Source organism: Camellia sinensis, chromosome 7 (assembly GCF_055761805.1).
Source record: "Camellia sinensis isolate YWXY chromosome 7, ASM5576180v1, whole genome shotgun sequence".
Taxonomy (NCBI): Eukaryota; Viridiplantae; Streptophyta; class Magnoliopsida; order Ericales; family Theaceae; genus Camellia; species Camellia sinensis.
The window spans coordinates 92,363,645-92,377,453 of NC_138967.1; the positions used below are offsets into that span (position 1 = coordinate 92,363,645).

Below are 13,809 nucleotides of genomic sequence, written 5' to 3' on the forward strand. Positions count from 1 at the left end.
TTCCAAGTGGTACCCACTTTAGTCTAGTTGTGAGATCGTTATATGAAGTTAGAAGGCATGTTAAAGTTGAGGTCCTTGGGTATAAATGAAAGGAATAGAACTATATAATATACAAGCAATTATCACTACAACAAATTACACTTTTGGCGACTAAACTTTAGTCATATTTTAGTCGCCAAAACGTTTTGCCAACTAAACTTTTTGGTTGCCAACTTTGTCGCTAGACTATTGTTGGGGAAAGGTATTGGCGACTAAAAATTATTTAGTCGCTGAAAGTCCTCAATTGGCGACTAATTTTTTAGTCGTCAAAAGTTTTCAATTGGCGACTAAGAATTATTTAGTCACTGAAAATATTCAATTGGCGACTAATTTTTTAGTTGCCAAAAGTTCATAATAAATTTAACATTATATTTTTAGTGACTAAAAACTTTTGTCGCCAAAAACTTAATCATTTAGGGCGACCAAACTTTTAGTCGCTAATTTTCTTTTTTTATTCATCTTATTTCTTTTAGCTACTAAATGGTTTAGTAGCCTAAAGTCTAGTTTTTGTTTAGCTACTAAAGTTTTAGTCGCCAATTAATTTTCTTTCTTTGTTTTTTTTTTTTGGGCTACTAAATCATTAGTCGCCTAAAGTCTTTTGTTTATGGCTACTACATATTTAGTCTCCAAAAGATTTGTTTCCATTTAATTCGTTTTTTAGCTACTAACTATTTAGTCACTAAAAATATTTATTCCATTTTTGGCTACCAATTGTTTAGTAGCCAAAAACATAATTTTTTGTTTTTTGTTTTTTTTTTAAAAATTAATTTGTCCACAACCTATATGTATTCCATGCAACTTGTGACATGTATACAAACAAAACAATACATATATATATTATCACCCATTCCACAATCTACATCTATTTCACTTACAACCATCTAAACAAAATTATAACTTTTAATGTCAACATTGCAAACAAAGTATATTCCAACTTAAAATAATAATTTCATACAAATCTATTTTAACAAATGAGCTACCAGTGACATCCATACACTAGCTATATATAAAATCAAAAGACTTCAAAAATTCACTAGAATAAATCAAAAGGCGTTCTGCATGAAGGTATACACCAAAGGCCTTCTATTGGTGTTGAGTAGAACCCAATAAGATGTAATAGATTCCAGTGAACAGCTACAGTTATCATCTCAACTTCACGTTGGAATGCTGCGTCTCCACCAGAACTCTCATAGTCATTTAATCATTTCACAGCCACTTTAGTATTATTTGAAAGCACTCCTTTATAAACCTTTCCAAAACCCCCCTTTCCAAGGACATTTTTCTTATTAAAGTTGTCTGTAGCTAGCTGTAATTCTCGCGAAGCGAATCTTCTCAATTGGCCAAATGCAATTCTTTTGTCAACTTCACCTGAGCATACAAATAAACAGAATCCATCAGTAAATTACTAGAAAACCCAAGTCACAACAAAATCAATACCTCAATTATATATCTACCAAAGATTTAGAATTAATGAGAAAGCTAGAGGTTAATACAAATTGACAAGATAATATATCAAACACTGAAGAACTAACAAAAATATAATGCGCCAAGAAAAGGAAATTATGAACTATAAACTATGCTAATAAAATCTCAAAATTCAACTGATAACATCTCTTTGGCATTGTTTCATTAAATCCAATTTTTATATACTAATAAGTATTTTTTGCTTTTCTCAAAAGAATCCAATCTACTTGTAGATATCAAAGATGCTTCACAAATTGATTAGGGAAAAATATTAGATAAACCTAACAAATAGTTGTCACAAGTCCTTTTCCGACTAAGTTTAAGGCGTATTCGCCTCTAACTCTCAACCTACGGGTCCGAATTATATTCCATCAGTTGTCACAAGTCCTATTTGTCAAGAGGAAGCTGTCTGTGAGAGTCGCACAGCGGTTCGAGGGTTGTTTTAAATTTTCGCCCCCGGAACGCCTTTTTTCGACTAAGTTTAAGGCGTTTTCGGCTCAAACTCGAAGCCTACGGGTCCTAATTACATTTCAGCTGTTGTCACAGGTTGTAATTTTCACGAGGAAGCTGTTCGTAAGAACCACACAGTGGTTCGGGGCCTATTTTGAATTTTCGCCATCGGAACGCTCTTTTCTGACTAAGTTTAAGGCGTATTCAACTCTAACTCTCAACCTATGGGTTCGAATTACATTCTGTCAGTTGTCACAAGTCCTATTTGTTAAAGGGAAGCTGTCCGTGAGAGCCACACGGTGGTTCGGGGGCTGTTTTGAATTTTCGCCCCCAGAATGCCTTTTTTCGACTAAGTTTAAGGCGTTTTTGGCTCAAACTCCAAGCCTATGGGTCCTAATTACATTCCAACTGTTGTCACAGGTTGTAATTTTCATGGGGAAGCTGTCTGTTAGAGCCACATGGTGATTCGGGGGCTGTTTTGAATTTTTGCCCCTAGAACGCCCTTTTCGGACTAAGTTTAAGGCATATTCGGCTCTAACTCTTAACCTACAAGTCCGAATTACATTCTGTCAGTTGTCACAAGTCCTATTTATCAAGGGGAAGCTGTCCATGAGAGCCACCTAGTGCTTCAGGGGCTGTTTTGAATTTTCACCCCCGGAACGCCCTTTTTCGACTAAGTTTAAGGCGTATTCGGCTCTAACTCCCAACCTACGGATCCGAATTACATTCCGTCAGTTGTCACAAGTCCTATTTGTCAAGGGAAAGCTTTTTGTGAGAGCCATATAGTGGTTCAGGGGCTGTTTTGAATTTTTGCCCCCCGGAACGCCCTTTTTCAACTAAGTTTCAGGCGTATTGGGCTCTAACTCCCAACCTACGGGTCTGAATTACATTTCATCAGTTGTCACAAGTCCTATTTATCAAGGGGAAGCTGTCCGTGAGAGCCATATGGTGGTTTGGGGGCTGTTTTGAATTTTCGCCCCCGGAACGCCCTTTTTCGACTAAGTTTAAGGCGTATTCGGCTCTAACTCCTAACCTACGAGTCCGAATTACATTCCGTCAGTTGTCACAAGTCCTATTTGTCAAGGAGAAGCTGTCCGTGAGAGCCACATGGTGGTTCGTGGGCTGTTTTGAATTTTTTCCCCCGGAACGCCTTTTTTTGACTAAGTTTTGAATTGTTAAGAATGTAATATTAAGTTTGGTTGTGGAGGTGATGGACTATGAATCTGGAGCAGCATCACTTAAGTTAATAGTTATTTGCCATCACCAAACCCATAAAGAGCATAAAGAGATAATAAATATTATTAATCATACTTTTTGCATCACACAAACAATTACCACAAAAGCCATTCAAAAGCATTAACCAAAGCATATTACCCATATTTGCCAAATTGCATGTCATGCCTCAAACATAATTATAGGTCACTTTTGCCTAGGGATTGAGTTCTTCTTTAGATGGTTTTGGCAGAGTATCCACAGTAGTAGTACATTTGTAGATATATGAAAATAGATCAAAAGACGTGAGAAAACTTTAAATCAACTGATAAGTAATATATGCGGGTGACAAAGATGCATGCAACTGTGCCAACCTCAACCTTAACAGGCTTCTCATTCTTCTTTTTTAATAGGCTTTTCATCGTCTATTGCAGTCCTTTTCCCAAGTAATGCATATAAGTTTGCATCTATGAGTTACTATTCCAAAAGACAGCAAAGAAGTGTAACTAAAAAGATTATTGAAATACCTCAATAAGCCTCTCATATTACATCATCTGTTAAAACTAAGAAAAGCGTTTCATATCAAATATATGTACTACCATGCATAAATGAAATAGCTCAATAAGCCTCTCTTAGCTTCTCATACTGTTTTTGATATCCTTCCTCCTTTTTAATGAAAGCAACCATAAGTTGAAGAGGTGGTAGCCGAATTGATTATAGGTTCTATTTGCTAAGTTTCTGACTGCAGCTTCCTTGCAGAGTTGCAGAAAAGGATAAGGTATATTGAGCTAAAAAGTAATCTTATGCATACTACAAATGTATGAGAGAGTTTGAGTGTGTGGTAGTGTATTTTTTAAACCCTAGTTTATTTTCTTTCCCGACCAACTTTTTTAGTCACCAATAATAAATAAAGGAATTAATTTTCCCTCCAAAATCTGAAGTCCAATTGTTAAAATTTTTAATTATAATTGCTGACTAAAATTTAGTCGCTAAAAGTAAATTAATACCGACTAAATTATTTTTAGTAGCTAAGGATTGTATATTTAGGGACCAAATTTTTTTAGTCACCTATTGGATAACTTTTTAGCTACTAATTGTATTTTAGTCACCTATTGGGCTATTTTTAGTGACTAACTATTTTTTAGTCACTGATTGGGTCATTTTTTAGCTACTAATGGTGTTTTTAGTCGCCAATAAGTAATATACGGCTACTAAAAAATTTTAGTAGCTAAAATATGCAACATTGCCAACCAATTCAAATTTTAGTCACCAAAGGGCTGAGTTTTGGCAACTAAATTAATTTTAGTCGCCAAATTTGGTCGCCAAAAGTGTAATTTCTTGTAGTGTATACATATACTTGCCATAAGTTCTTTTGGCCACTGTTTGTTCGTATGACATATATTTCATGCAAGAATAGGTTCTAGTGTCTTAGAAGATGTCTGTGTAGTTATGGTAAGTGGATTTTGGGTAGGCAGGTACACCGGTACTAGGGAAGGAGAGTTTATAAAGGTTGGTTGCCCGCAATTAGGGGTTTTACATAATTAGGAGTCTTCAAATTACATCATGTGCCTCTTGTCGCTCGAATAGCATTCCCTATCCCCTTCGCCTATGAAGCACATATATTTCTAAAAGAGTGTTCTATCCGTTTCGTACCCATATTAGATACTGATATTTTTTGAATATTTGCAGATATGTATTTGAATTTCCTAAATGTATTCGATACTTGATGTCAAATTTTGAGAAGCTTCGAATATCGTTTAGACACTCTAGGTCACGTATCCAAACTATTATGAAATTAAAATTTTAATAATTTTTGTATATTATTAAAGTATAATTGTTAGAATAATTTCAAGAGTAACTTTTCAATATTTTCTTAAATCTAGTTTTCTTTCTCTCTCCGGCGAGCTTCGCCGGCAGTGATGAATGACAATGAGGGCTTGTCGTTGGTTGGGTACACCAAACTTATGACTATAGGTGGTGGGGGTTTTGGAGTGAGAGCTATAGAGAGAGAGAGAGAGAGAGAGAGAGAGAGAGAGAGAGAGAGAGAGAGAGTGAGAGAAAATAGGTCTAAATATTAAGGGAAAAAATGTCTAAAATTTAAAAACTAGGGACTTTAACTAGAAACTAATTTTTTTATGGATTTAAACTCTTACAAAAATATTTAAAAGGGTGTATTGCTAATTTTCCTATAAGCATTGTCATTTACTATATCTTATGTAAATTGAATAAAAATCTTAATGATTAATATTTAAAATTAGCGCTATCTATATAATATAACACTATATAAAATTTTCTTTAATAATACCCCTTTCAAAGAATATTTAAATAGAAAATTAACTCTATATATAATCTATACCATTTAAAATAATTGATATGACTTCATGCTCAAAAATTCTAATTTAATTTTGTTACACATGTCAAATTATTAGTAAATTTAAGCGGTATTTACATAGACACTCCTTAAACTATTGTCAAGTATCATTTTGACCCCATAAACTAAAAAAAAAAAATGTACAAATTGACCCCTAAAACTATTATCAAGTATCATTTTGACCCTCTAAACTATCAAAATATATCATTTTAACTATTAAATCATATAATTCTACCATTCAACTATCAAAATGTCATACATCCCTTAATGCCGCTAACGAAAACGGTGAAATGACCAAATTGTCTTATCTTTTCAATATTTTCACACTCTCTCTTACTTTGAAGTCTATTAAAAATCATTACAAAATTAATATATATATATATATATAAGGATTTTTTCATTTTTTTTTTAAATGGAGTGAGGGGTGGGGCGCTAAAAAAATATAAAATGATTTTTTCAGGAATTTTTTTGAAATGAAAAGGAGAGGTAAGGTGGTAGGATTAGGGTTTTCAATGGATTTATAAAAAATAAAAAATAAATAAAAAAAATTGTAATGGTTTTTGATAGATTTCAAAAAGAAAACAAGTGCCTGAGATATTACAAAGAGAGAGAATTTGGTTAGATCACTCTTTCCATTAATATCAAGGAGTGTGGCATTTTGATAGTTAAAAGGTCAAATTGTATGTTTTTATAGTTTAGGAGGTTTTCATGTAATTAACTCATTGCTAAATAGTACATTGGCTATAAAATAACCAAAATATTGGCACGTATCTTTCTGTAACGCCCTCAAAATAAAAACAATAAACCCATCAGATAAAACATGCATTTACATTTAAACTAACTGCATTCCTTTCATTCATTAGAATTCCAAGATATAAGTATTACATGTTAACCTCATAACAAAATGCCCTACGGGCTTACAGCTTTCCAAGTTAACACTTGGTTACAACAAAGAGTTCTAACTCGTTTACACATTAAGCCCTTGGCTTGAAATTACATGTAATACATCAAAAGTAAAACGACAAAACTATGCCCGCCACTAGCCTCCCAGCTATGTCCTTGGAGGTGGCATGCTTCCTGCACCTGAAAATGATATTCCCATATAGGGTGAGCCACAGCCCAGTAGAAATACACTAAACCAACCATGGACAATGACTAAAACATTAGCAATTGATAGTTGGTCAACACCGATACAATCACATAAATTACATATTTATGTCAACGACTTACAAGTCCCAATTACTTTTCATTTTCCCTTTTTCAACAGATAAGCATGCTAGCTCTATCATCATTTCCACAGATATGTATAAAAACTATATCTCACATTCAGATAAGCATAAAAGCTATATCCACATTCTCAACAGATATGTTTATCAACAATATCCACAGATAAGCATACAAGCTGTATCCACACTCTACAACAGATATGTATATCAACAATATCCACAGATAAGCATACAAGCTGTATCCACACTTCACAAAGATAAGCATATGAGCTCTATCTTCACTTCTCTAGACAAGCATATGAGCTCTGTCTACGGAGTTCATCCCCTATCTCCTCCCAATACCTATCCGGTTTAGAGGTACATCCCCTATCTTCCCCTAAACCGCGGAGTACATCCCCTATCTCCTCCTCTACACATAACGTATATAAACACATTGGTTCTATATACAATCACACAATACACACAATTAATGTATTCTATCAACCGTCAAGTTCCATGACACATTCCATTGATTAGTTTCCGTTTACCTAATCATCATGCATTGTCTACAACAATCTCGACTATCCTTCACCGATAGCCCAAAGCAGTTATTTCTAAAACAGAAAATAAATGCACAAATGGATATTCAATCAACATTTCATTTCCTCATTTCTCACCAATTAATTATCCCAATTAATTAAACAATGTAATTAGGCCATTTTCCATAATTACCATTTCAACCCTTAGGTCCCATTTTCATCAATGATTCAACAATCATTCCACTTTTCTATGCCAAACATGCATCTAGGTTTATTATGAATAAAACCCCAACTTTTGTAAAATTACACAAAAGCCCCAAACTTTCACAAAATTACCAAACCAAGCCCAACATCTCAAAATACCAAAATTTAAAGACAAAACCCATAGAGAGGAGTAGGTTATCCCTACCTCAAATTCGGAGTCCCAAAGGAGAAGACGACAAAACCCAACGTGCTCCAAAACCCGAGATTTTCAGATTAAAATGAAGCCCTCGACGATCAACAACTTTTTTGTAAAGGCCAAAGGTGAGTAAATCACTCCTACTAGATCAAAACCTAGAGAGAAGGTAGAGTCTAGAGTGAGAGGCTCAACAATGGTGATTTTGGAAAAGTAAGAGAGAGAAGAGAAAGTGAAAAAGTGATTTAAAGAGTCACAAATTCGGGACTTTAACCCAGGTCTCCGCTCGAGCGTAAAACACCCCGCTCGAGCGGCCACTCACAGACTTCCGCTCGAGCGGCCAACCTCCCGCTCGAGCGCAGAATGCTCTCGCCCAGCACTTTTGCAGAACCAGGCCTCCGCTCGAGCTCCCAACCCTACGCTCGAGCGTACAACGCTGCACAGGAAAATACTGAAAGGGTGTAATCTACGCTCGAGCTCCAACACCTCCGCTCGAGCGTACAGGCCAAAAATCTGGGCAACTAGTTTTGGTTTCTAAACTCAACCAACCTGTAACAAACCCGCTCAACACATCCTATAACTCAAATACAAAGTAAGAAAGGATGCAAACAAGATAATAAACAACTACCAACATCCACGGACACATGTCCGGATCACTATACAACAAGGGTAAACCCGGGATCGCTATACTTTCAATCTCCCGATTTACTCACGACTAAAGGATGGAGGGAGGCGTATGTGATACATTTTGATAGTGTCGATTTGTATGTTTTTTAGTTTAAGGACCTAAAATGATATTTGACAATAGTTTAGGGGTCAGTTTGTTCGTTTTTTTAATATAAGGGTCAAAGTGATACCTAACAATAGTTTAGGAGGTGTTTGTGTAAATACTCTTTAACTTGACTAAATGTCTTATTTCTGAAAAATTCAAAGTCTTATATCTAACTTAACATATTTTTTGTTGTAAATATTTGATACATTTTTGTATTGTTTAACATTTAGTTAGGAAAATTTTAATTTTATATTTTACATATATGACTTTTTAATAGCAAAAATTTTACTTAGATATTAAATTTTTCAATACAAATTACTTTTAAATCTCAAAAGTTTAATTGTTTAAAAATTACAATGATAATTGCACTCTTTTTTAATAATTTAAAAGACGAGAAGTAGAGCATAAATATTCAGTATGTTTGGTTTGAGTTTTCTGGATTAAGTTTTTTGAAAACTAAGTTTTTTGGTTTTCGTATTTTTTTGTTTTTAGTGAATATTTTTTAAATTTTAAACATTTTTTTTACTTTTTTAGATGCACCTTACTTAGATGTATCTAAAAAGTAAAAAAATTGTGAAAAAATATTTTAAAAAATTAATAAATACATAAAAATACAAAAAATGTACTAAATTCTTGTTTTTTTTTTTTTGTATTTTTGGTATTTAGTGAATTTTTAAAAGATTTTTTTTACAATTTTTTTTACTTTTTAGGTGTATTTATGTTAGGTGTGTTTAAAAAGTAAAAAAATTGCTTAAAATATTAAAAAAATTCAGTAAAAACAAAAAAACACAAAAAAAAAGGTAGAATTTTCTGAAAAGTGTTTTTTGAAAAATGGAAACAAGCAAGGTTATTTAAAAAAATTCTAATGTCGACCCTCCGTTTTTAGCCCTAGCTAAGATCATTCTCTACAGAAAATCACCCACCAAGCCGGCACCGCAATCTCTGGACTGTTGAAAGCAGAGGATAGATAGGGTTTCCGAGAATGCGTAGGTAGGCAGTGAGAAATTTTGAGGAGGATCAGATTAGGATGGCGACGAAGAAGGATTTGTATATGTATGTGCAGTCGCCTGAAGTACTATGCCGTCTCAATGTTACCAAGTTATGCAAAGGTGGCGCCGATCTTGAACTTGTGTGCGATTTTCGCAATTGCACTAGCACCAGTGGTGGATCCCCGATGGGAATGGGATGTATGGTTGTGGATTCCAAATTGTATATGGTTGGGAGTACGAATGTTGTAATTGATGAAAATGATGGTTCTTGCAAAAAGAATTTCTATTTAGATGCTTTTGCCTTTGATCCCACCACTCATCCAATCAGATTGTCAGGTTACAAACCCAGACCTATCATGGTCACACTTGAGGGAAAAATTTATCTTCTTTCCAGACATTCATACTACTCATACCTATTTGAACTTGATCTTCCATTTTGAGGTTTTTGATTCCAATCCCGTTGACGGAGGAGATAGAAAGTGGGAAATCCTCCCTAACCCTCTCAGCTTCAGTAAATCTGGTGGTGATACTATCCTCGACTATTTTGCTTAGGGACACAGGCTCAGAATTTATACCCAGGTTGGTTTCTGCATGTTTCACGCTAGTAAAAATAAATGGGAGGATGGGACGGAGTTTTCAAGCCAGTTTTGTGTGCTGGATGATCTTAGTTTTGTGCCTCGTCCCTCCGGGGCTAGAGCTGAATTTGAGGGCTTTTGCATTGCCATGTCAGTAAATGAGGATCAGCACATTGCTTATGATTTTGAGGACGCCAATGGTTTCATCAAGTCTCATTGGGTACTAAGTGAGCTTTCTATTATGTTCAATCCTCGGCTCAAGTTTTACGTGTGCTTTGCCACCCATCTCGGTGATGGCCGTATGTGTTTCCTGTATGGCGGCAAGGAGGAGAAGCTCTTCCCAGGTGGCAGGTTTATTATTCGTGTAGCGGTCTTTCGGGTTTCAAAACCGTTGGTGTTGGTGGAAAGCCGTTCCTCTCCATACAAATTAAGCATCTGTGTTTGTGTTGTTCTTGTCCCTAGTGTTTTCGCCCCCCTTTTCAAGGATAGATATGTTATATTTCATGCAAGAATAGGCTCTAGTGTCTTAGAAGATGTCTGTGTGGTTGTGGTGAGGGGATTTTGGTTACGCAGGTACACCGGTACTAGGGAAAGAGAGTTTATAGAGGTTGGTTGCCCGCAATTAGGGGTTTCACATAATTGGGAGTCTTCAAATTACATCATGTGCCTCTTGTTGCTCGAATAGAATTCTCCATCTTCTTAGGAGGAAGAAAGGATATTTACTCGGATATGATATGACAGTTGAAGGTGATTATTTCTCAAATTAGGACTAGGATGGGGAGTTCCAGGGTTGTATTACTAAGGCACTTGGATAATGGTTGTGGCCCTCCGCCTATGAAGCACGTATATTTCTAAAAGGAGTCCTATTTGTATGGTACCCATATCGAATACCGATACTTTTTGGATATTCGCGGATACATATTTGAAGCTTCCTTAATGTATTCGATACTTGATGTTAAATTTTGAGAAGCTTCGGATACCATTCAGACACTCTAGGTCATGTATCCAAACTATTATGAAATTGAAATTTTAATAATTTTTGCATGTTATTAGACTATAATTGTTAGAATAATTTCAATAATAATTTTCAATATTTTCTTATTTCTTACTGAAGAAGAAAAAAGTAAAATTAAAGTTGTATAAATATACAAAGTAAATCCTTCACTTCAGTTAACAAATACCGTGCATTTTAATCATTCAATCATACAATGTCTTGACTAAGTCAATAGATTATGAAAAACTATCAAACCCCTAAATCGTATGCTCTAAATATAACTAATATGACTTATGGTAGTGAAATTAGAAATTCCTTTCTAAATATCACAATGCCCTGGCCAAGGTCTTCCTTGAGTAATATCCTAGAATGTCACATGGGACATGCTCTCTCTTTACTTAAGAGTGATAGATCTCTTATTGAACATTCACATGCTTCCATGCATATCTCACTAAGCACGATCAATACATTTTCATATTTTATAATTAGAATACAAACATATTGTACGATTAAAGCTTAATAAGACATATATAAGACACCTATGATGGTCTCAAGTTTTAGAATTACATGCACCATTGTAAGTAATGAGCATTTGTTTTGGTAGGTAGTTAAAACTGCATATAGATATTCATCAGTCGTCACATTAAGTGAATTTTTTCTCTAACAAGCACTCATATCATATGTTTGCATTACATCACATATCTGCCTTATTTTCCACACCAGTGACTTGAGACTAGCTACTCTTCCAATTGTGCTAGCGTAACACATGCTAGTCTTATCGAGTTTCTAACGCCCAATTAATAATCGTATGACTAGGAACATTTAAGAATAAAGCATTGAGAAGTAAAGTATTATATTCTAAATCTTAAGAACACGTCTTCTCAATTTTAATTCTATGGGCTTATCATGTATAAACAATAACAAACAAAGTAAATATGACAATAAAACATGCATTTTATTATTAATTAAACGATAAGATTGTTTTATAAAATTGCACATCTTATGGATTGGTTTTTAGGGAACAGCACTAATGCTAGGTTTGGTGGGGCATTAGTGTTTGTGGCCAAAAACAATGACCAGTTGGTGAAATCATAAAAATAAAGGAAGGAGTGGGTGGGGCACACTGGTTGAATTGGAGTTGAGTCAGAGTATTTGAGGTTAATCAATCTCGTGAGAGGCTTATATGACTCTAATCCATTAGTAAATTAGATGGAACTAGATGGAATGTGCATTGAACCAAATTAAAGAGTTTGAGAGCTTAATTAAGACAATTGGTAGTTAGGGGCTTAGTTGACACAATGGGTATAGATGAGAGTGAGGTGCCATTTTGGTAATCTACACTCTAATGTCAAATGTTTAAAATAAAAAAGAATTGAACACTACTCACATCAGGAGTAAAAAGGCCACATGGCTTCTATAAGGGTGTGCACGGATGTCGAAGTGAGGTGTGTGTGTGGCGTAACATATAAAGGAGGATCTGATGCCATGTTTGAGCAGAATATTTGAATTGCACACATAGATGCTCTTAATTAATTTCTTTGAGCAGAATATGTGAATTGTTGTTAAATTATTTTCTGTTGAATTATAAGTTATTCTTTGAAATTCAAATGGAATTTTGTTGAGCAATCAAAGTATGAGAAACATGTGTTTTGTGGGTTATTAATGGGTTGATAGCCACTCAAAAAAAAGAATGGCTTAATAGTCAGAAGTCCATACACACATCTAAAAGGCCTCCTTTGGTGGTGAGGTGTCAGCTCATATCATGATTTTTCAGAGCATATGAAGAGAACAAAGAAGAGTGAAGCAGGTCATGGATTCTATGTCACTTTTCTGAAGTTATCGTTGATTATTCTATTTTAGCTATCAATTTCACCTATGAGCTTCCCATTTTCTCTCATTGTCTCTGTTGCAAGTAAGTGGCACTTGCTGGTGAGGGAGAATCTAGACAATTGAAGAAAGTAAAGTTGGAGAGATGAATAGTACAATCGATTTGTCTAGCCATAAAAGATTTGCACCAGTGAGGCAAGCTGATATGAGTTTGGTCGAGATTAATGTTGAAACAAGATAGTAGGAAAGGATTTGATCTTGTGGTGTCGAGAACATATGACCCTTGATAACCCTTGATATTGCACAATCATAGAACAAGTTTTAATTTCTAAGAGTATTATTGCAATGTGTCAAGAGGGAGAGGGTTTCTCCATTGGGAATATTATTGCTAAGAACTAGGCATTATTAGGGTAATGGTTATGGAGATTTTTTTATTAAATGAGATACTTCATGGTATTCTGTGATTAATAGTAAGGCCTCATTTGGTAAGTCCTAAATAAGCTAGCTTTTTCTAAAAAAACCAAAAAGTCAAAAAAAAAAAATCAAAAACACCCCTAAAATGAGTTTGGCATCCTCTAAAAAAGCAACCACCAAAATTACTTTTTACTCGACCAAAAAGTTTTGATGTGACATTACTTTCTTTCTATTACATCAAGGGTAAAATAGTCTTTTACTCCACCAAAAAGTTTTGATGTGACATTTGATTCCACTTTTTCAAATACCAAAAAAATTCATTATTTTAGCCACAACCAAACACTTTTTAAAAAGGCAACTAAAAATACAAAAAGTAGCGTTTTTAGAAGTTCCCAAACACCCACCAAGTATGGGATCCAACACAATGGTTGGGATTCTCATGTGGTTTTTAGGGGCAACTCTAGATCTCGATGGAAATGCATTGTGCATTTATAAGGGATTTGATATTTTTAAAATTTCATTCCTCTCATGGTAGGGAATCGAAAGAATCTCTCTTTGAGA

General features: G+C 34.6%; 1 protein-coding gene across 3 annotated transcripts in view; it reads right to left on the minus strand.

Annotated features, from left to right (window-relative positions):
• Nucleotides 1–937: 937 nt before the first annotated feature.
• Nucleotides 938–13,809, minus strand: part of LOC145789384 (galactokinase-like) — a 187,389-nt gene continuing 174,517 nt past the window's right edge. For all 3 annotated transcript variants that reach the window (XR_014335676.1, XR_014335673.1, XR_014335674.1), the window contains one exon: nt 938–1,407. The gene's annotated coding sequence lies outside the window, so the exon portion shown is untranslated. The remainder of the gene's footprint in view (nt 1,408–13,809) is intronic.